Raw genomic sequence first — 23,589 nt, 5'->3', positions numbered from 1 at the left:
ACGTGAACCCAGGGGTCCTTAAATCAGTATCATGCATGGATGGGATGCAGAATAACTCTTACTCCAAATAATAAGACCGACTCAGGAAGTTGACAAAGTCTTATACGACTGTTTTATCATCAATTGTCTAAAACAGGGAGTTGTGATAGGCTTAAGGGGAACATCTAAGTAAACTTTCTATGAGGGATTGGTTTGTGATTGGGTCTCTACAGTCAGGTGGATAACCTATGCCCACCCCTAGTGCAAGTCATCCTCACCCCTAGTGCAAGTCATCTTCAACAGTTATTTGACAAATGATATATCATTGGCTATAAAACTATAATGCCTTTTGTTATGTGACCTCCTATAATTGGTTGGCATGCGTGTGCCCTTCTGGAACATTCCACTCACTAGCAGCACGTAAGTTAGCACCCCAGGTGCCAGTGGGTGGACTTGACCATGCCTCCCCACCCAATTAGCTCCATATCCATCACCACTCATGTCTTTTGACATGCAGATTTTCTTTGAACTTGGCCTTGCAAAGTATCCTTGCTCCTGAGAATATACAGGAGAGTGAGCACATTTTTATCTCAAGTCTGGTGCAGCATGCCCAATTTCTATTTCTATCCATACCCCAAGTGCTAGGAGACCGTATTTCGGATCCTTCTCTCGTATTTAATTGTATTAAATGAATAAAACTTGGCACTCATGGTGTTCTTTTCTTGCACCTTAACAAGGGATGATTTCGACTTCTCACGTTCACTGTTCTTTAAGGATAGATAACCAGTTCTTGGCCGCTCCAGCCTTTGACACCAGGCCAGACAGCCTTCTTGGTCTTTCCTCGATCTTCAGCTGCTTTCTTGCTTCGACATAGCTTTCGATCCATCTTTCTCCGTGGGTCTGAGCTTACTAGAATTGTGACATTGAATGTCCAGATTCTATATAATGGCATCTATATTACGGCGGTACCACCTGCAGTCTATTCACTACGTAAAGCCAGCCTTCTCGATTACTTGCGTTGCTGCATCTGTACAGTTATAAAACGGCTTGCATTTTCTGCAGGTTCTTCACACGTGCATCTTCATTCCGCATATGAAAGCTTACTCGCTTCTTCATTTCATCATCGGATTCTATAATTCTATAAGGACTACATATTCTCGTCTTCAGCCACTGTTCTCAGCGCGCCACACTTAATTCTTGTGACATCACCTACTTCTCCTTCTCTCTCTTCTTCATATTCCTTCGGGGATCTCCTCCAAGAGATTGTAATCTCTACGGGGATGCATCAGATGGGGTCTTCTCAATGGATACCTTTTCTCAAAGACTCTTCGTGAGATAGGCACGGTCACTGGTATTTTGCATGTCGCGATATGTGGCTTCCAACATATAGGAATGATGGGGGCGGGACTTGCTGCAGAGGCCTTCAGATGTTCCTCTACACTGGAATATTTTCATGTCATGTCCTGTGTGGCATAGGACCCCCCCCCCACACCCATGCTCCACTGTGAGCCTTGGGATATCTTCACTGTCCTTTCCTGTGAGGTATGAGGCCTCCCCTCTGTCCTGTGAATTTTGGGATATCTTCATGTCCTATCCTGTGAGGTATGAGGCCTCCCCTCTGTCTTTTCAGTGTTGCAATGTTTGTACTGTCCTTTCCTGTGAGGTGTGGGGCCTCCCCTCTGTCCTGTGAATATTGGGATATCTTCACTGTCCTTTGCTGTGAGGTGTGGGGCCTCCCCTCTGTCCTGTAAATGTTGGGATATCTTCATGTCCTATCCTGTGAGGTATGAGGCCTCCCCTCTGTCCTGTGAGTGTTGGGATATCTTCACTGTCCTTTCCTGTGAGGTGTGGGGCCTCCCCTCTGTCCTGTGAATGTTGCAATATCTTCATGTCCTATCCTGTGAGGTATGAGGCTTTCCCTCTGTTTTGTGAGTGTTGGGATATCTTCATGTCCTATCCTGTGAGGCATGAGGCTTTCCCTCTGTCCTGTAAGTGTTGAGATATCTTCACTGTCCTTTGCTGTGAGGTGTGGGACCACCCTCTGTCCTGTGAGTGTTGGGATATCTTCACTGTCCTTTGCTGTGAGGCGTGGGGCCACCCTCTGTCCTGTGAGTGTTGAGATATCTTCATGTCCTATCCTGTGAGGCATGAGGCTTTCCCTCTGTCCTATGAGTGTTGGGGTATCGTCACTGTCCTTTGCTGTGAGGTGTGGGGCCACCCTCTGTCCTGTGAATGTTGGGATAGTTTTGCTGCCCTATCCTGTGAGTTGTGAGGCTCTACCTTCTGCCCTGGGAGTTCTGGGATATCACCTTACTCCTGACCTGTGAGGTCTGAGGCCTCCCCTCTGTCATGTGAGTCTTTGGATAACTACATGTCCTACCCTATGAGGCATGAGGCCTCCCTTCTATCCTGTGAATATTGGGATATCTTCTCCGTCCTTTCCTGTGAGGTGTGAGGCCTCCCCCTGTCCTGTGAGTGCTAGGATATATTCACTGTCCTATCCTGTGTCTTGTGAGGCATGGGGCCTCCCCTCTGCCCTGTGAATGTCGGGATATCTTCATATCCTATTCTGTGAGTTGTGACGCTCTACCTTCTGCCCTGGGAGTTCTGGGGTATCACCTTACTCCTGACCTGTGAGGTATGAGGCCTCCGCTCTGGCCTTTGAGTCTTGGGATTTGTTCACTGTCCTTTCCTGTGAGGTGTGAAGCCTCCACTCTGTCCCGTGAGTGTTGGGATATCTTCATGTCCTATCCTGTGAGGCATGAGGCATCCCCTCAGTACTGTGAGTGTTGGGATATCTTCATGTCCTATCCTGTGAGGCATGAGGCATCCCCTCAGTACTGTGAGTGTTGGGATATCTTCATGTCCTATCCTGTGAGGTATGAGGCTTTCCCTCTGTCCTGTGAGTGTTGGGATATCTTCATGTCCTATCCTGTGAGGCATGAGGCCTCCCTTCTATCCTGTGAATATTGGGATAGTTGCGCTGTCCTATCCTGTGCGGTGTAAGGCGCTACCTTCCATCCTGGGAGTTCTGGGGTATCGCCTTACTCCTGACCTGTGAGGTGAGCGGTTTCTCCTCTGTTTTATGATATGATCTCTGTCTTGTGAACCCTTTGGTTCAATGCTTCTGATGTCTTACATGACTCTTTCCCTCAGGTGCTGGGGCCTTCTCATCAGTCTGGGGTCTCCCTTCACTCCTGCGCTGTGTCTGCCCAGAGTCAGTGGCACAGTACACCTGGCTTATCAATGATGTGACGTTACCATTGTCCTCCTTCCGGAATGCCAGGCCCTACACAGTGAGTAAGAAGCTGAGCCCTGCTACAATCCAGCCATTACCTGTTTGGCCCTCTCCTTCTCTGTCCCTTCTCACTTGCTTGTCCTCTACCTGCTGTGTCCCTCCCCCCATCACCTGCCGACCCTGCTCTGACCCTTCACTTGCTTGGTGTCCTCCTGGTCTGTTCTCACCTCACTTGCTTGGCCTCCAATTGTTCTAGCCTTCAATCACCTGCTTGGCTTCCACCTGCTGTGTCCCTCAATCAACCTTGTGTGCCCTCATCGTAGTCTGGCTCTCCATATCTTGCTTGGCCTCTTCAGGCTCTGTACCTTTATCACCTGCTTGTCCTGCTCTAACCCACCATCGCTTGTGTTGCCTCCTCCCATTCTGTCCCTTTGACACCTGCTTGTCCTGCTCTGACCCATCGTCACTTGCATTGCCTCCTCCTGCTCTGTCCCTTTATCACCTGCTTGTCCTGCTCTGACCCATCATCACTTGCTTGGCCTACTCACGCTCTGTACCTTTATCACCTGCTTGTCCTGCTCTGACCCATCATCACTTGCTTGGCCTTCTCCAGCTCTGTCCCGTTATCACTTGCTTGTCCTGCTCTGACCCATCATCACTTGCTTGGCCACCTCACACTCTGTCCCTTTATCGCCTGCGTGTCCTGCTTTGACCCATCATCACTTACATTGCCCTCTTCTGCTCTGTCCCTTTATCACCTGCTTTTCCTGCTCTGACCCATCATCACTTGCTTAGCCTCCTCACGCTCTGTCCATTTATCACCTGCTTGTCCTGCTCTGACTCATCATCATCATCACTTGCTTGGCCTTCTCCAGCTCTGTCCCTTTATCACTTGCTTGTCCTGCTCTGACCCATCATCACTTGCTTGGCCACCTCACGCTCTGTCCCTTTATCACCTGCTTGTCCTGCTCTGACCCATCATCACTTGCTTGGCCTTCTCCAGCTCTGTCCCTTTATCACTTGCTTGTCCTGCTCTGACCAATCATCACTTGCTTGGCCACCTCACGCTCTGTCCCTTTCTCACATGCTTGTCCTGCTCTGACCCATCATCACTTGCTTGGCCTTCTCCAGCTCTGTCCCTTTATCACTTGCTTGTCCTTCTCTGACCCATCATCACTTGCTTGGCCACCTCACGCTCTGTCCCTTTATCACATGCTTGTCCTGCTCTGACCCATCATCACTTGCTTGGCCACCTCACGCTCTGTCCCTTTATCACCTGCTTGTCCTGCTCTGACCCATCATCACTTGCATTGCCTCCTCCTGCTCTGTCCCTTTATCACCTGCTTGTCCTGCTCTGACCCATCATCACTTGCATTGCCTCCTCCTGCTCTGTCCCTTTATCACTTGCTTGTCCTGCTCTGACCCATCATCACTTGCATTGCCTTCTCCAGCTCTGTCCCTTTATCACTTGCTTGTCCTGTTCTGACCCATCATCGCTTGCATTGCCTCCTCCTGCTCTGTCCCTTTATGACCTGCTTGTCCTGCTCTGATCCATCATCACTTGCACTGCCTCCTCCTGCTCTGTCCCTTTATCACCTGCTTGTCCTGCTCTGACCCATCATCAGTTGCTTGGCCTACTCACGATCTGTACCTTTATCACCTGCTTGTCCTGCTCTGACCCATCATCACTTGCTTGGCCTTCTCCAGCTCCGTCCCTGTTATCAATTGCTTGTCCTGCTCTGACCCATCATCACTTGCTTAGCCACCTCACACTCTGTCCCTTTATCACCTGCTTGTCCTGCTCTGACCCATCATCAGTTGCTTGGCCTACTCACGATCTGTACCTTTATCACCTGCTTGTCCTGCTCTGACCCATCATCACTTGCTTGGCCTTCTCCAGCTCCGTCCCCGTTATCAATTGCTTGTCCTGCTCTGACCCATCATCACTTGCTTAGCCACCTCACACTCTGTCCCTTTATCACCTGCCTGTTCTGCTCTGACCCATCATCACTTACATTGCCCCCTCCTGCTCTGTCTCTTTATCACCTGCTTGTCCTGCTCTGATCCATCATCACTTGCTTAGCCTCCTCACGCTCTGTCCATTTATCACCTGCTTGTCCTGCTCTGACTCATCATCATCATCACTTGCTTGGCCTTCTCCAGCTCTGTCCCTTTATCACGTGCTTGTCCTGCTCTGACCTATCATCACTTGCTTGGCCACCTCACGCTCTGTCCCTTTATCACCTGCTTGTCCTGCTCTGACCCATCATCACTTGCTTGGCCTTCTCCAGCTCTGTCCCTTTATCACTTGCTTGTCCTGCTCTGACCCATCATCACTTGCCTTGCCTCCTCCTGCTCTGTCCCTTTATCACCTGCTTGTCCTGCTCTGACCCATCATCACTTGCTTGGCCACCTCACGCTCTGTCCCTTTCTCACCTGCTTGTCCTGCTCTGACCCATCATCACTTGCTTGGCCTTCTCCAGCTCTGTCCCTTTATCACTTGCTTGTCCTGCTCTGACCCATCATCACTTGCTTGGCCACCTCACGCTCTGTCCCTTTATCACATGCTTGTCCTGCTCTGACCCATCATCACTTGCTTGGCCACCTCACGCTCTGTCCCTTTATCACCTGCTTTTCCTGCTCTGACCCATCATCACTTGCATTGCCTCCTCCTGCTCTGTCCCTTTATCACCTGCTTGTCCTGCTCTGACCCATCATCACTTGCATTGCCTCCTCCTGCTCTGTCCCTTTATCACTTGCTTGTCCTGCTCTGACCCATCTTCACTTGCTTGGCCACCTCACGCTCTGTCCCTTTATCACCTGCTTGTCCTGCTCTGACCCATCATCACTTGCTTTGCCTCCTCCTGCTCTGTCCCTTTATCACCTGCTTGTTCTGCTCTGACCCATCATCACTTGCATTGCCTCCTCCTGCTCTGTCCCTTTATCACCTGCTTGTCCTGTTCTGACCCATCATCGCTTGCATTGCCTCCTCCTGCTCTGCCCCTTTATCACCTGCTTGTCCTGATCTGACCCATCATCACTTGCTTGGCCTCCTCACTCTCTGTCCATTTATCACCTGCTTTTCCTGCTCTGACCCATCATCACTTGCTTGGCCTCCTTCCTCCTGCTCTGTCCCTTTATGACCTGCTTGTCCTGCTCTGACCCATCATCACTTGCATTGCCTCCTCCTGCTCTGTCCCTTTATCACCTGCGTGTCCTGATCTGACCCATCATCACTTGCTTGGCCTCCTCACGCTCTGTTCATTTATCACCTGCTTGTCCTGCTCTGACCCATCATCACTTGCTTGCCCACCTCACGCTCTGTCCCTTTATCACCTGCTTGTCCTGCTCTGACCCATCATCACTTGCATTGCCTCCTCCTGCTCTGTCCCTTTATCACTTGCTTGTCCTGCTCTGACCCATCTTCACTTGCTTGGCCACCTCACGCTCTGTCCCTTTATCACCTGCTTGTCCTGCTCTGACCCATCATCACTTGCTTTGCCTCCTCCTGCTCTGTCCCTTTATCACCTGATTGTTCTGCTCTGACCCATCATCACTTGCATTGCCTCCTCCTGCTCTGTCCCTTTATCACCTGCTTGTCTTGTTCTGACCCATCATCGCTTGCATTGCCTCCTCCTGCTCTGCCCCTTTATCACCTGCTTGTCCTGATCTGACCCATCATCACTTGCTTGGCCTCCTCACTCTCTGTCCATTTATCACCTGCTTTTCCTGCTCTGACCCATCATCACTTGCTTTGCCTCCTTCCTCCTGCTCTGTCCCTTTATGACCTGCTTGTCCTGCTCTGACCCATCATCACTTGCATTGCCTCCTCCTGCTCTGTCCCTTTATCACCTGCGTGTCCTGATCTGACCCATCATCACTTGCTTGGCCTCCTCACGCTCTGTTCATTTATCACCTGCTTGTCCTGCTCTGACCCATCATCACTTGCTTGCCCACCTCACGCTCTGTCCCTTTATCACCTGCTTGTCCTGCTCTGACCCATCATCACTTGCATTGCCTCCTCCTGCTCTGTCCCTTTATCACTTGCTTGTCCTGCTCTGACCCATCTTCACTTGCTTGGCCACCTCACGCTCTGTCCCTTTATCACCTGCTTGTCCTGCTCTGACCCATCATCACTTGCTTTGCCTCCTCCTGCTCTGTCCCTTTATCACCTGATTGTTCTGCTCTGACCCATCATCACTTGCATTGCCTCCTCCTGCTCTGTCCCTTTATCACCTGCTTGTCTTGTTCTGACCCATCATCGCTTGCATTGCCTCCTCCTGCTCTGTCCCTTTATGACCTGCTTGTCCTGCTCTGATCCATCATCACTTGCATTGCCTCCTCCTGCTCTGTCCCTTTATCACCTGCTTGTCCTGATCTGACCCATCATCACTTGCTTGGCCTCCTCACTCTCTGTCCATTTATAACCTGCTTTTCCTGCTCTGACCCATCATCACTTGCTTGGCCACCTTCCTCCTGCTCTGTCCCTTTATGACCTGCTTGTCCTGCTCTGATCCATCATCACTTGCATTGCCTCCTCCTGCTCTGTCCCTTTATCACCTGCGTGTCCTGATCTGACCCATCATCACTTGCTTGGCCTCCTCACGCTCTGTTCATTTATCACCTGCTTGTCCTGCTCTGACCCATCATCACTTGCTTGCCCACCTCACGCTCTGTCCCTTTATCACCTGCTTGTCCTCCTCTGACCCATCATCACTTGCATTGCCTCCTCCTGCTCTGTCCCTTTATCACCTGCTTGTCCTGCTCTGAACCATCATCACTTGCATTGCCTCCTTCTGCTCTGTCCCTTTATCACTTGCTTGTCCTGCTCTGACCCATCATCACTTGCTTGGCCACCTCACGCTCTGTCCCTTTATCACCGGCTTGTCCTGCTCTGACCCATCATCACTTGCTTTTCCTCCTCCTGCTCTGTCCCTTTATCACCTGCTTGTCCTGCTCTGACCCATCATCACTTGCATTGCCTCCTCCTGCTCTGTCCCTTTATCACTTGCTTGTCCTGCTCTGACCCATCATCACTTGCATTGCCTTCTCCAGCTCTGTCCCTTTATCACTTGCTTGTCCTGCTCTGACCCATCATCACTTGCATTGCCTCCTCCTGCTCTGTCCCTTTATGACCTGCGTGTCCTGCTCTGACCCATCATCACTTGCTTGGCCTCCTCACGCTCTGTCCATTTATCACCTGATTGTCCTGATCTGACCCATCATCAATTGCTTGGCCTCCTCACGCTCTGTCCATTTATCACCTGCTTGTCCTGCTCCGACCCATCATCACTTGCTTGGCCTCCTCACACTCTGTCCATTTCTCACTTGCTTGTCCTGCTTTGACTCATCATCACTTGCCTTGCCTCATCACGCTCCATCCCTCTATTACCTGCTTGTCCTGCTCTGACCGATCATCATTTGCATTGCCTCCTCCTGCTCTGTCCCTTTATCACTTGCTTGTCCTGATCTGACCCATCATCACTTGCTTGGCCTCCTTCCTCCTGCTCTGTCCCTTTATGACCTGCTTGTCCTGCTCTGACCCATCATCACTTGCATTTCCTCCTCCTGCTCTGTCCCTTTATCCCCTGCTTGTCTTGATCTGACCCATCATCTCTTGCTTGGCCTCCTCACGCTCTGTCCATTTATCACCTGCTTGTACATCTCTGACCCATCATCACTTGCGTTGTCCCCTCCTGCTTTGTCCCTTTATCACCTGCTTGTCCTGCTCTGACCCATCATCACTTGCTTGGCCTCCCCCCACTCTGTCCATTTCTCACCTGCTTATCCTGCTCTGACCCATCATCACTTGCTTGGCCTTCTCTAGCTCTGTCCCTTTATCACCTGCTTGTCCTGCTCTGACCCATCATCACTTGTTTGGCCTCATCACGCTCCGTCGCTCTATCACTTGCTTGTCCTGCTCTGACCCATCATCACTTGCTTGGCCTCCCCCCGCTCTGTCCATTTATCACCTGTTAGCCGCCCAGTTTTTAAGTTCATGGACAAACCATGAGTCCATGGTCAATCAGTGTCAAAGTCCATGGATGGCTATGGTGTGTTCCTGGCTATGGTGTGTTCCTGGCAATTGTGTGTTCCTGGCTATGGTGTGTTCCTGGCTATGGTGTGTTCCTGGCAATGGTGTGTTCCTGGCTATGGTGTTTTCCTGGCTATGGTGTGTTCCTAGCAATGGTGTGTTCCTGGCTATGGTGTGTTGCTGTCAATGGTGTGTTCCTGGCTATGGTGTGTTCCTGGCTATGGTGTGTTCCTGGCAATGGTGTGTTCCTGGCTATGGTGTGTTCCTGGCAATGGTGTGTTCCTGGCAATGGTGTGTTCATGGCTATGGTGTGTTCCTGGCAATGGTGTGTTCCTGGCTATGGTGTGTTCCTGGCTATGTTTTGTTCCTGACTATGGTGTGTTCCTAGCAATGGTGTTGTGGAATCAGAAAAAATACAATATTACGGCTGTTACACCAAGCAAAGGAAAATACACCGACACGGGCTTGTAAAGATTCCCAGAATCTTTATTACAAAACTGAACAGTATTCAACAAAGTACACGAATAGCTATTTGGCCGTCAATACATCACAGAGACCACCAGCAGGGTTCAATGTGAGCAGTGAACAGAATTTCCTAGCTGGACATCGACGCATTTATACAATTTGTAAAATGATGTCCTGCCCTCTTACAGGTTAATCAAACACTGGGCTAGGGTCGCGCCAGGTTCACTTTCCTAATTTACATATCTCGTGCATGCGGTTTACTTAAGAATATATTTACTAACACACTCCATTATTCTTTAATTTAACATTTACACTCTTTATATACGGTTTTAATACAGACCAAACAAATGTTTTACATGTTATATTCGGATAGCATTACTGTTCTTGTATACTTGTAGTTTAACATTGCTAAATCAAGTAATCCCCTGCTCCCAAGGTCAACAAAGAACAAGGTCTACATGACCCTAACATGTAGCCTGAAGGCAGGTTGGACATTAACTCTCCTACAGAGGTTGGAGAGGTTAAGGCAAGAACAAGGGCACACAAGACAGCCATTTTAGATTACAGGGTGACTTTGTACAAAAAACCCAAAATGGCGGTTCTAACCTAAAATGGAGGCTTGATTCAAGATGGCAGCTTACATCAATTTCTAAGTTCAAGACCTTGCCGTAGAGAGTTATTTGTGTACAATTTTAAGCAACTTGCCGTAGGCCAATATGCATACAAATCGTTATAATAGGAGGCATAATTTAATATCCGGTTTGAGAAACCCTCCTTTTGGCCTATGCCAAGTGCTAACACTACTTCTGATCTGCTTACAAGTAACTCCATATGTCATTGTCCATACACCTTGAATCATTGTCGGACATATCTATTGCCATTAGATCTGACACCAGAGTTTCGTTCAACACATACTCTTTGGAAACCTTCTTTGGGGTGTATATTTTATGCCCTAATACACTTGTTGCTTGCGCACAACATCCCCCTAACACTGAGCATATACCAGGGAGACACTGTATACAACAACAAAGAAACAGAAAACTTCCCAAGATAATCAGCAGGGCCGAAAACAACTTCCATCCCCATGACCATAGGAGGTCCCAAAACCACGTGCCAAGTTCCCAGTTTCCCTCAGGAACATGTACTTCTGAACTAAGAACATGTAGATTTTGGATAGCCCTAAAGATCGTCAGAGAGGAGTCTGGTAGGTAAACGCAGCAAGCGGACCCCACTAATTTACATACTCCTCCTCGCTCTGCCAGGATGACATCTAATGCCATCTGGTTCTGAAGAGCCACTAATCTTATCGCTCTCTGCTCTAACGTCATATTATAGAGTATGTCAGTGCTCCGGTTGATGGTTCTCTCCAATACTCTCGCTAGTCCCCTGATATCTTCTGAATTCGTAATTTGTCCAAAAAATGGCACAAAGGATTTCATAATATCTCCTAGAGTTATGTGCTGGAGTATCCCCTTTTACACCTCTTCGGGGACGAGTCTTCGAAATTTCTACAGTACTGGCAATAAATACCCCAGGTAATAGAATCCCTAAACAACAGGTTCCTTGCCAATCCCTGGGCAACCACGGAAATGCCACATTACCGCAAAAAAAATATACAAGTTCGCCTACGTACAGAGGTCTGTTTTCACTAGTCAAATTCGCAACGTTGGCGCACTTTCGAAAATTACCCATTGACCGTGTTCCATTCCTCTGTATGCAGAAGGATACTGAATTGGGGCTATGATTAACAGAATAAAATGGAGGCGTGGCATCCTTATTGCCTATAGGAGCCATTTTGAAAGAGATTAAAGACTGAAAGGGACGAGACAATCTATCAGAGGGCCTAACAGAAGCAACGTTTGGCTTACTTCTATTTGCAAAAAGCGAGCATCCCAGGGGCATCAAAACATTCTTTTCAAAACTATTTAAATTTGTACCATCAAAGTTCCCTGAGATGCTGTCATTCCATCGACCAAAAAATAGTGCTCTAAGAGAGGCGTAACAGGCAGTTGTCAAAGGTAAGGCATAAATATACCAACCTAGCCATTTATACCCATGTTGCGGTAGATGTTTACAGATCCAGCAATTGGTCTTATTAAAAATTGCATCAGTGGCATTCATTATTAACAAAAGGGTATTATTCTGATAGTTCCGTCTATGCAAAGAATCCCTAGGCAACAAAGTATGCAATTGCACAGAAGAAGTGGGAATAACAGATACATTTTCAATAGGTAAAAAATCCTCTAGCAGATATGCTTCCTCCAGATACCATAACCCAAACCCAACAGTTACTAAAAATCCAGTGATTATTACAAAAAGGCAACAATATACTTTGGGGGTCCCATTACATGCTTGATCATTGTCTCTGCTAGTCAAATGTTTATCTAAAAATTTGGTACGAGCGGTAGCGGGTGCAGGCATTGTAGTCTTCAACTGCAAAAACACCAATTGTTCGTTTGCTGGCGACTCCAGTCGCGCGTCTTCTTAATGTCTTTCCCACAACTCTTAGCCGACAGAATCTTCCCGTACAGTCGGGCCAAAAAGGCAAGCCCTCAAATGATTTTTTCAATCGCACAGTCAGACCATGCTGTACGTTTACTTCCTTGGGCGCAAATTATATTTTGCAGTTTCTGGTGAGAACAAAGTGTCGTCACTTCCTCCTGGAAGTGGCGAATGGACGGAAATGGGATCAGAAAAGGATTGATCCGGAAGTTCCACTGTTGGGGCGTGCGGAGACAAGATTGCCGTTTTGTCTGGCCTTGCGGATTCTGAAACGGTCTCCGATTCTCCCTTGTTGGTTGTTGCTGTTTCAGGCACGCTAGTTACAGCAGTGGGAAGGGATTCTGTGTCTTCTGTTTCGTATGGCACGGCTGTGGGATCCGTTTGATGTGCGTCGCATGGATCCAGTGTTTACGACCCGCTACCCGCACGGCAGTCTGGGTGACTAGCAGGACTTGGTAGGGACCCCTCCACCGAGGTGCAAGGCAAGACGACCTCTCAAAAAACTTCGTGAGGATCCAGTCCCCCGGTTGTAGACTGTGACCAGGACCCTCGTAGTGCACAGGTAATGCCTCTCGCACCTGGTGATAAATTGAAAACAGATTTTTAGTCAACTGTTTACAGTAATCTGAAAGAAGCACATTTTCTATATCCCGTAATGAGCAACTTTTTTGCCATTCCCCAAATATTAGCAGGTCTCCCCATTACCACCTCAAAGGGAGAGAGCCCAGTCTTAGTTTGAGGGGTTGTTCTCATCGACAATAACACGACCGGTAAGGCGTCCGGCCATTTTAGCTTGGTGCCAGCACACGTCTTAGCGAGTTTGTTCTTTATAATGCAGTTGTGCCTTTCCACTAATCCGGCACTTTGGGCATGTCTAGTTGCATGGAACTGCTTGTCAATCTGTAATCCTTTGCAAATTTGTAGGATTACAGTGGCAATAAAGTGTGGCCCATTATCTGACCAGATGACTCTCGGCAGCACGAACCTAGGAAAAAACTCTTTCAACAGAGTTTTTGCCGTGGTTATGGCCGTTGCATCTCTAACCGGGAAGGCCTCAAACCACTTACTAAAGGCACAAATAACAACCAATACATATTTAAGATTGTTACACCGTTCCATTTCAATAAAATCAAAGTGAGTAACCTCAAACGGGACAGAAGGTGGAGCGAAACTTCCTCTAGGAGTCGAGGTACCTTTTCCTACATTGTGCTGTAAGCAAACCATGCAGTTCTGGACAAAACGCTCCGCAGTTTAGAAAATCTTATCATTGGCCCATACACTGTGTAGCATTTTTGTCAATTTTCGCGCACAAACATGTGTCGGACCATGAGCCATAATAACCATCATTGTAATGTAGGCGTCAGGGAGTAACCATTTCCCTACAATATTGTCTACCCAACACCCATCGTCATCCAATCTCCCTGCACCCTCGATCCATCTATTAGTTTCCTCTATGGTAGCATCTGCTTGAATATCTTTTACAGCATCGATACTTTCACCCAAAGTTCAAACATTTACAATTTCTTTTACAGCATACATTTCTGAACTGAAATCAGTGGCAGTCTGTTTAGCTATCTGATCGGCGAAAGCATTCCCTTTTCCTACAATATCTGTAACCTTTTGATGTGCTGAACATTTTATGATAGCTAACTGACCAGGGAGTGCAAGTGCTGAAGGTAATCACATTATTAAAGTGCCATGCTGGATTTTCGTTCCGTGTGAGGTCAAGAAACCTCGTTCTTTCCAAAGTCTACCGAAATTGTGGGCCACCCCAAAGGCATACTGACTATCAGTATATATATTCACTGTAAGCCCTTCAGAAAGTTCACAAGCTCGAGTTAACGCTATAATTTCTGCGGCCTGTGCAGAGTTATGCATAATTCTTTTAGTTTCCACAACCGTGCTTAAAGTAGTAACAGCATAAGCAGCCGTGGATGTACCGTCTGGAAGTTTAAAACAAGAGCCATCACAAAATAGCTCTCCTTGTGGGCTATGCAAAGGCGTGTCTTTCAGATCAATTCTGCCTTTAGTCTCTTGTTCTGTCATATAAAGGCAATCGTGTGACGTATCATCACCATCAACAGTATCTTGCGAGACAGGTAAAAGTTCAGCCGGATTTAATACGCAACACCTCTGAATTTGAATGTGGGGAGCAAACAAGATCAGTTCATATCTTGTCAATCGTGCAGAAGTGAGGTGTTGCGTTTGAGTTCTGTTCAATAGAATATCTACAGAGTGAGGTACCATTAGGGTTAACGCATTACCCAGGACCGAATGGTCCTGGGTCACTCTGTTTTACAGACGCAGCAGCAGCAGCTCTCAAACATCTCGGCAAAGCGCATGCTACAGGATCAAGAGCGGAGGAATAGTAGCCGCACGGCCTATTCTTCCCACCATGTTCCTGCGTTAACACAGCCAAAGCACATCCATCACGTTCATGCACAAACAATACAAAGGCCTTGTCATAATTCGGAGTTCCTAAAACTGGCGCTGAACACAGCGTGGATTTGAGCAAATCAAATGCTGTTTGGTGTTCCAAAGTCCATGGCGATGGCAAAGAAATGCCCTTCTTTGTCAAAGCCAACATTGGTTTAATCATTAATGAAAAGTTAGGGATCCACAATCTACAATAAGAAGCCATACCTATCAAGGCTCTAACTTCCTTTTGCGTATTTGGGACAGACATGTCAGAAATGGTCTTTATTCGTTCAGGTGTCAACCGTCTTCCCTCCTTTGACAGGAGGTAGCCTAAATAGGCGACCTCCTGACAACAATATTGGATTTTTTTAAGTGAAGCTTTGTCGCCATGTTTTGCTAGATGACAAAGCAACAACACGGTGCCTTCTTTACAGGCGCTCTCAGAATCAGCAGCCAAGAGGAGATCATCTACGTACTGCAGTAACATGCAAGTAGTAGGCAACTCGAGGGTATCAAGCTGCTCTTCCAATGCCCTACTATAAATACTTGGACTCTCAGTGTACCCTTGTGGTGCACGAGTGAATGTAAAGGAGCGTCCACCTAGGGTAAACGCAAACAAGTACCTGCTATCCTTGTGCATGGGAATACTGAAAAACGCGTTTTTAAGATCAACAACGCTAAAATGAGTGGCAGAAGCCGGAATCATGGTTAGTATCGTTGTAACGTCAGGTACGATAGGAAATTGAGGAACCACAATTTTGTTAATAGCGTGTAAATCAATTATAAAACGAAAGGGAATCGCATTATCACCTTTTTTGTATACTGGCAAAATGGGGCTGTTACATAGGCCCGTAATCTCCTCAATTACTCCACGATGTACAAAATCAGAAACTACACATTTCAAAGCCTGTTCGCCTTCAACTGAGATCTTATATTGCGGGATGCGAGGCAATTTTACTCCATGTTTCAAAATAATTCATCATTATCATCAATTGCCCATAAGCATTCTGGAACATTAATAAATTCTGGCGGTAAAGGTTGAGTCAAAAACTGAGAGGCGAGTGATTGCTGAGGTGAAATTGTTAGCCGAATTCCGTCCGGAGAACAATGTATTACTGCATGCAATGCCTTCAACAAATTTAGTCCCAGCAAGTTCTCCCCACAGTTTGTGGTAAGTAAAAATGGACACTGCTCCGCGAAGGGACCCAGTGTTATCAGTACCGGCAAAGAAACCGGGCAAACTACAGGTGTGCCTGAAAACCCTACGGAAACGTTGGACTGCCCTGACAGGGGAATATTTGGAACCCGTGAATGATCAATGGAACATTTCTGTGCTCCCGTATCTACTAAAAATAGATGCTTCCTGTTTCCCACCACCATCTCAAGGTAGGGGCCTTTCTGATGAACGGGAATAGGTGTAGGTTCCAAATCCTGCATCGGGCAATCCTAGCGAAACAGAATATCATCAAAAGGAAGCTCTTCAGAGAGGTACACGGCAGAAGAGTGATCAAAAATGTTTCTGTTATCCACATTCAAAACTTGCTTATCCTGTGAAGGAGGTTGCAGTGATTCTGGTGCAAACTGACCTCTGCCAGGGCCCCCTGCACCTGGGCGACCTTTGGATCGTCTACCCATGTTCCCAAATAACCTTTGCTGCAAGGTCAGACATTTTGCGCGCCAGTGGCCTTCCTGCCGGCAATAGGCACACTGGTTAATGGTTACCGGAGCCAAGGGCGCACTTCCCTGTGGAATGTACTGACCTCTAAATTGATTACCCCCTCTAGGGTTTCTAACAATCTGTTGTAATAAAACTTTAGTTTTCAGGTCACCCTTTTTTTTCTCAAGTTTTTCCTTTTCAGTATTTACACGATTTTCATAGTACTGAGCCATATGCAGTACTTCTGATTGAGACTTCGCCTGCCAAGCGCTTTCAGAAGACATAATCTGTAACTGGATGTTAGGCAGCAATCCACGTACAAATTTGTCGACAAACAACCTTTTCCCTGACTCTGTGCCTAAGTCTTGTCCACTGAAATCTTAGAATACCTGCTCGAACCGATTGAAGAAATCGGTAGCACCCTCAGACTTTCCTTGGACACAGGCCGTAAGATTGTCCCAAATGATTCTTTTTTCTGGAACCATAGTTTTAATTTTACAATAATTCTATCAGGCAAGGTTAATATCACTTGAGGCGGTCGTTCGCCAGCTGGTCTTTCTCTGTCTAGCCTAACCATGTTATCCCATGTATCTCCCAACCCAGGTATGTCATCTATAGTCCTAATCTGTTTCCACAAATCAACTGGCAGGAGTACGGGAAATAATAGGCCAATATCACTTAAAGTGAATACCGACGACTGTAAGACCGACTCTATTTCTTTATAGAATCCGGTCGGATTCTTTCTTATATCGGGAATAGATTGCTTTATGGTGTTCACTTCCTGTCTTGAAAACGGGACGTGAACAAACTGTGAAACGTAATGTGCAGGAATTTCTCCGGTGACTATTCCTCGTCCAGCATCGGCCGCAATCTCAACTTTCGGGACAAATGTCGGAGGGACCTCCCTCATCGGCAACTGAGAAGTAGGCAGCTCCGAACGCTTACTAAGCAACAGAGCCAAATCAAGAGCTAAGGCAGTCGAAGAAGTATCAATCGAAAAGGCTCTCTTATAAACACTCAACAATTCTGCGGGACAACAAATCTTTCTTCTTACACACTCATTCTGCAGGTGCTCTACCATCACCTGTATCACTTTCTTTTGCATTTCTAACGTATACTGACTATGGGCCTCATTACACGGATGGGGGTAAGGAATTACCGGTACCGGTAAATCCTTACCACCTTACTACGAGGTCCCTTTGCGAGTTGGGGGATTTAACGCCTGCTTTTTGCAGCCGTTAAAAACCAACCCGCAAAGCGACCCAGGGAGCTAATTACGGTACCGCAATTTGCGGTACCGTAATTAGCACCTTCCCCATTCCCATTGAGCACTATGGGGCAAAAATGGGAATGGGGAAGGGCAATGGTGGAAGGGGGAATTACCGCCCTGCCAACCTTGGAATGGGACGGTAATTCCCTTTTCCGCCAAGGCGGTGCCGGTATTTTACCGGCATGAACCATGGCGCTAATAGCGCCATGGTTCTCCGCCATCCGTGTAATGAGGCCCTATATGTGTCATATACTTCATCTGGAGTTATCGACATATCCGAAATCCATCTTATCGCATCCTTTGTACAAATTCGCGCTTCCTCACCTTTTAATTCTTGGAGAGGAGAAAACCGTTTCTGTAAGAACATAGTACCTAAACTATCACCATCTGCTTCCTCATTCTGTATCCCTTACAACTCCTTCCTATACTCAAAAATCCTCTCAACATGCTCATATACCTTCTCCGCAGTATCTCTGGACAACGCTAAGGCGTTCAAATCCCGTAACCCTTGTGGGAAATCTACATCATTTAGTCTATTCCACATTATACTCAAATGAGTCCCTAATCCTTCGATAAAAACATTTTTCTCAGGAATATCTTTTAAATTTTCGAGTGTGGAAAAAACATCAGCCTGTTCACCCTTCTCCATACAATGTTTAGCCCAAGCAGTCAATTCACTCTTTTTGTCTGGGGACACACTATTACGAGTCACAACCTTTGGTCTTGCTCCCTGGTCTACTACAAGCGATGCAGGATCACTTGGAAGAGGAAGAGTAGGCACATTCTGAATAACAACAGGTGAAGGCAAGGGAGCAGGCAAAGGAGCAACGGCTGGAAGAACAACAGGAAGAACAGCAGGGAGGACCGGAGGAACTATAGGAGGGGGAACTACAACAGGAAGGGGCAAAATGCCAGGAGGAGGGACGTATGGAGGTGGCGCAGAGGCATCGGGCCTTCGTTCATGCAAAAGTTTATTAATCAATTCATCTGACGTATGAAAATCTTTTGAAGGGTAGATTTTCTGAATGCCTAATTGAAATGCCCTGTCCGTGTTCCTAACTGACTCCAATTGTTTATTTTGATCATATAACCGTGCCTTGTCGACACTTGTCATATGTGTACGCATGTGTTTCTCTCTACTCTTTTGTTGCTGCAAAGCTTCTGTTTTCCAACTGTGCAACGCGTCAAATGCTGCAGGTCTAGCCTTTTTCTTTACTAATACAGACTGTAAATATTGTATAGGAGGGATTTCAAAACTATCATTGGTTGGCCACCGAAGATTAGAATTATGTCTGGTCTGTCTGTGCCAAATGTCATTAAATGCTATACTACCAAAGCCTTTCTTACAGTACATAGTACATGCCGGCGACCCCGCCTGTGGTGCGGGACAGCTATCTTCCAAAGATTGTCTATCGCTGCGGAACAATGCCCTAAAGCAGGCAGACAATTTCCCAGGCATGTCAAAGTTCTGGTGTTACCTGGTTAAATAAATCTGCTCGCGAGTACAATGCGCCAAATTCAAATTGTCAGGGTTAGATTAAGAATCGGGACACGATTCACCTGACCAAAGGACTGGGAGGCCCGATCGGGTTACTAAGGACAATGCTAAGGACCCACGTGTCTGGTGATTTTCAGCAAATTTACCCACCTCAAATATATGGACCCTCGTCAAGACGTTGTTTCGGGCTACAGCTCACCGTCCAGGGATTGGATCGTGCAGTTTCGTCGAGGAATTCGCTTCTCGTCTAGAGTGGCCGTTTCTATTGGCACCGTCCGATCCCGGTCCGATAGCCGAGCCAACCTTCAACGAGATAAAGTCAATCTTGAGGGTCCCTATTCGGGCGCCATCTGTGGAATCAGAAAAAATACAATATTATGGCTGTTACACCAAGCAAAGGAAAATACACCGACACGGGCTTGTAAAGATTCCCAGAATCTTTATTACAAAACTGAACAGTATTCAACAAAGTACACAAATAGCTATTTGGCCGTCAATACATCACAGAGACCACCAGCAGTGTTCAATGTGAGCAGTGAACAGAATTTCCTAGCTGGACATCGACACATTTATACAATTTGTAAAATGATTTCCAGCCCTCTTACAGGTTAATCATACACTGTGCTAGGGCCGTGCCAGGTTCACTTTCCTAATTTACATATCTCGTGCATGGGGTTTACTTTAGAATATATTTACTAACACACTCCATTATTCTTTAATCATTGCTAATTCAAGTAATCCCCTGCTCCCGAGGTCAACAAAGGACAAGGTCTACATGGCCCTAACATGTAGCCTGAAGGCAGGTTGGGCATTAACTCTCTTACAAAGGTTGGAGAGGTTAAGGCAAGAACAAGGGCACACGAGACGGCCATTTTAGATTACAGGGTGACTTTGTAGAAAAACCCCAAAATGGCGGTTCTAACCTAAAATGGAGGCTTGATTCAAGATGGCGGCTTACATCAATTTCTAAGGTCAAGACCTTGCCATAGAGAGTTATTTGCGTACAATTTTAAGCAACTTAGCGTAGGCCAATATACATACAAATCGTTATAATAGGAGGCATAATTTAATATCCGGTTTGACAGTGTGTTCCTGGCTATGGTGTGTTCCTGGCAATGGTGTGTTCCTGGTTATGGTGTGTTCCTGGCAATGGTGTGTTCCTGGCAATGGTGTGTTCCTGGCTATAGTGTGTTCCTGGCAATGGTGTGTTCCTGGCAATGGTGTGTTCCTGGCTATGATGTGTTCCTGGCAATGGTTTGTTCCTGGCTATGGTGTGTTCCTGGCTGTTAGGCAGAAACCTGTGCAGTTCCCTCTGGGACCACTGCAAAAGATTTAAGACTACAGGTGTTTGGCAGTAAACCCACTTGGTAGCAGTCTGTACCACACAGATTCACTTGGTAGCTGTGTCTGAGCAGTCAGACTTCCCTCAAGAAGAGATAGGCAGTATACAGAGTATTCAAAATAGGTCAGGAGAACACAGTAGAACAAGTAAACACTGACCAGGACTTGGTGTAAAAGAGATATAATTATTTATTTAAAACCACATCTAGAAAAACACACAGGCACTAATAGTAAGCAATTCAAAAACACGGTCACTAAAAGATATACACTCCCTTAAAAGAATATTAGACAAGTCTTAAGTAAAGCCCCACTTATTTTCAGACAGCGGTGAGCGCTTAACGTAGATGGCACTCTAATAGTTTGTTTTAAAAAGGGAGAGAAAAACAGAGAATAAGTGAAACAGATCCCAACACTTTTACAAGAACATCACAAGAGAGGAAGGCAAAGTAAAACCATGAAGTTAGAGTTCAATAGGCCGGGTCTACTTTAAGAGGATCAAAATGAAATGTGTCCAAGGTCACACGGTTGCAGTGCACAAAAGTCTTGTAACGGTTCAAAAAGGAGTTGGACCAAAGAAAGGGACCAAATAGAGGGTCAAGGCGGCCAGCCCAGTCCAGAAGGTTAAGGGGTTATTATTACCTTGTAGCAATCTTTAGAAAGGGAGGCCTGGCGGACACGGTACCTTAAGTGGTGAGAATACTCCAGCGGGGGCAGTTGTTCCTGGCAGCAGATGCAAGCCGGTGCTTCGTCCGGGGAAGAGAGGATCTCGTTGTGGAGGAAGACAGGAGTCCGTTGCACTGCCAGGGAAGAAACCAGCCGCGGAGTTTCTCAGGTACAAGGAGCGGTCTGTTGATTTGCTGTTCAGTGGTGAGTGGCTATCTGACCGTCGGGGTGCTTGGCACGGGCAGTTCGACCACAAACCGGTCTGGGGTGCGAAGAAAGAAGTAAAACTGGTTGTGCCCACCAGTCAGGGGAAGAAGCCTCTCCAGCCGGGAGATCTTCTCGCTCGTCGGGAAGTGGTGAGTCGGTTCCGCAGGGCTCCACCGGTAGTGTCGTCGTGGTAGGCCGGCTCAGCTTCTCCCTCGTCAGATTCTCAGGTACTGTGGCGACTTCTGAAGTTCCAGTCCCCAAAGCCCTGCTTTTATGCAGCACACCCCCATTCACTCAGCCTAGCTGTCAATCGAACATGCTAAGTGGTGAGCTGGCCGGCTCACGACTTGGGCCAATCACACAAGAGTGCGACTTGAGTTACCAAGGTAACTCAGTCCAGGGTGCCTAAACCCCCTCCCACACCCCCTGTGGTACCCAGACAGAGTGGCACCACTTTTGGAGGCTTCTGTGGAGAAGCCAGCCAAAAAGTGGAACAAAGGGCTCGACTTGGATTGGAGTCACAGAAGAGAACACAAACGCCATTTTAAAATCGAGTCCTGGCAAAAAATACCAACCGGCGAATTAATATTAATTAAATAAACCGGCGGTATGTTCAAGGCTATGAGAATTAAATAATTAAAGTTGGTAGCCTCGAACAATGGGAAAATCCCATAGGAAAATATTTGCGGTCGAATATAAAAAGTAGTTTCAACTGCCACCAGCCAAAACTCGATATGGGGGGACGGAGACGTGTCCCCTCGACTAACAGACCCCGGGGCAATTGAATTGCCCCGACCAGTACGTCCACAATATGATGGTTTGCACTGGTTTCTGTTCATAATTTGGGACTAGTAAAGCCAATGGTGACTTTACATGCCCTGGGAGACAGTAGTCAGTCCCAGGGTATGGAGTCTATGGTGGGGCGTCACTATGACACCCCGGTGTTACGGCACGAAGGGTGCTGTGTAACACACATAGTAAAAACACATGAGACCCTATGGAGTAAAGGACCCCATAGCCCATAAACACATTACCAGTCAAAGGAACACCTTAAATCATGTCCAAGAGTGGGAGAAAAAGAGTCTCACTCTTGGCAGGAGAAGAAAACAAACTCCAGGAATCCAGCAAAGCTGCTGGGGGACTCACTAGGTTAGGAAATTCAGCCTAAAGAGAGAATTCTCCCTAACACTCTATATACAGCCTCAATCCTCAACCTCTGCACCACCGTTCTCCTGGCCAATCACACACTAGCATTCTTCTCTCTGGTTCTCAAGGCCCATCCTTAGCAGATCTCTGTACACAGCCCCCATACCAAACCTCTGCACCGCTGTTCTCCTGCTCACTCACCCGCTAACATTTTTCTCTTCGTTTCTCCAGGTGCAGGTTCTCCCAGCTCTTACTGGACCGTGCATTTTCAGCGGGACATTCTTCCAAACCCCTCCCTCAGTGGACGTCCTCCAGATGTTGGTGGTCATTGGGCCTGATGTGGAGCGTGCTGTCTCCATCTACTGCCAGAGCATCCTGGAGGACCTCGCCCGTCTCATCGCGCAGCGACGCCATCTTGTTTACAGGTGCGTTGCTTCTTCTGACCCTGGAGCTGAGGGGCCTCCACGGAAGTGCTGTATGGCCGCCTTGATCAGTGGTCCCTGGGGCCACATGAATGCCCAGGGGCTTTATTGCCGCTAATTCACACGCCTTTCCACTGGCACCATTTCCCCAAGGCCACAAAGAGTACAGACATGAGCACACACTCTATCACACAGAAGGTAACACCTTTTACAGAAGCAGATAAAAGGCTATATGTGGTGCTCTAGCTGTAGAGCCTGCCATCAGGTATGGGCTGGAACCAAAAGAGGCCCTGGAAATAATGTTCAAAGTCGCTCCATTTTATATATTTTAAGCAAGCCCAACCCTTTTCGTATAACACCATGTGGAAATAAAATAGGTTGCCAAACAAAAGAAGCCCAGGGTGCCGAGGCCTACCGGGAAATCTCAAGAGTTCCCTAATGGCCAGTCCACCCCTGCCTGCCACCAATTACCACGCCACGGCATATCTGGCCATAACTTAGCATGCCACGGAATTCCTGGCCAAACATCAATTACCACGCCACGGCATATCTCGCCATAAGTTAGCATGCCACGGAATTCCTGGTTAGACATCAATTACCATGCCACGGCATATCTCGCCATAAGTTAGCATGCCACGGAATTCCTGGTTAGACATCAATTACCATGCCACGGCATATCTCGCCATAAGTTAGCATGCCACTGAATTCCTGGTCAGACATCAATTACCATAGAATAGCACATATGATCA

The 23,589-nt window shown here is 47.3% G+C and overlaps 1 long non-coding RNA gene across 1 annotated transcript in view; it reads left to right on the top strand.

The window, feature by feature from the left end:
• LOC138581998 (uncharacterized) overlaps window positions 1-22,859 on the top strand; it is a 41,836-nt gene extending 18,977 nt beyond the window's left edge. Inside the window, exons 2-3 of the long non-coding RNA XR_011304926.1 lie at window positions 3,136-3,275; window positions 22,650-22,859. This is a non-coding gene — a long non-coding RNA (uncharacterized lncRNA). The remainder of the gene's footprint in view (window positions 1-3,135; window positions 3,276-22,649) is intronic.
• The last annotated feature ends 730 nt before the right edge of the window (window positions 22,860-23,589 follow it).

The sequence above is a fragment of the Ambystoma mexicanum genome, chromosome 3q, assembly GCF_040938575.1.
Source record: "Ambystoma mexicanum isolate Mex_15411 chromosome 3q, UKY_AmexF1_1, whole genome shotgun sequence".
NCBI lineage: Eukaryota > Metazoa > Chordata > Amphibia > Caudata > Ambystomatidae > Ambystoma > Ambystoma mexicanum.
Note: the sequence above shows the minus strand (reverse complement) of the source record. Positions and strands in the feature narration are given on the sequence as shown.